Source organism: Acyrthosiphon pisum, chromosome X (genome assembly GCF_005508785.2).
Source record: "Acyrthosiphon pisum isolate AL4f chromosome X, pea_aphid_22Mar2018_4r6ur, whole genome shotgun sequence".
Taxonomy (NCBI): Eukaryota; Metazoa; Arthropoda; class Insecta; order Hemiptera; family Aphididae; genus Acyrthosiphon; species Acyrthosiphon pisum.
The window spans coordinates 128482334-128483261 of record NC_042493.1 but is presented as its reverse complement, the minus strand read 5'-3'; positions in this window follow the sequence as shown (position 1 = coordinate 128483261).

Sequence of the window (928 nt, the reverse complement as noted above, 5' to 3'; positions counted from 1 at the left end):
TAATGTCTGCATCAAAATCGCGTTCCCGTCTTCCTTTACATGGCTCTGAGTGCTCTGAGCACTCTGGCCGAAGATCACATGATTCACTTCCTCCGCAGAGTACTGCGTCTCGCCGTCGACATTTTTATCCGCATTCATCTGACCATCCATAATTAACATTCGATCTTTATCCCACTTCTGATGTAAGAAATAACTAATACTTTCATTTACAACAATTTATTACTTTCAATATTTCAATACACATACATAATAATTCAGTAAGTACGGAACGACGTGCGTCCCACGTACGTACAAGACAACACAACTACGACTATTAAACATAACCTCAAACATGAGTAGAAAAGTAATAACAATAGTGATAATAGTAATACTGATAATAGTGTTAATGTCACAGTTTTTTTAATATTTTTCAACTGATATTGTAACAATATATCAGGAGCTTTGTATTAAATTTATACACTTTTTGGCCCAACAGATAAAACTTTATTGATAAAATAGAAAAAAAAACTAAAAAAATTGAAAACTAACCATGTCTGTACACAGCTCAAAAAGAATCAAATTATTTTCAACATTTTATGGTGTATAGGAAATGCTAATATAAACATTCAGTAAAATTTTCATGTATCTGCAGTTATTCGTTTTTGAATTACAACAAAATAAGGAAATCGCTACATGAGAAATCGAGTGAATATCCAATGTTGTAAAAATTTGAATTTCAAACGATCATAAAAATTTAATTTGACTTTCTTATAGATATTTTTTGTTTGATAAAGGTAGATAATCTTATAAGAATCTTGTATTACATTTTCATATCTTAGATTTAAAAAAAAAAAATTTTTATGATTTCTAACTCGAAATAATTTGCAATTTTCGTGATTTTTCCATATTTTGTCATTTTTGAACTTTAAATGTTTATAAAAAAAAACTG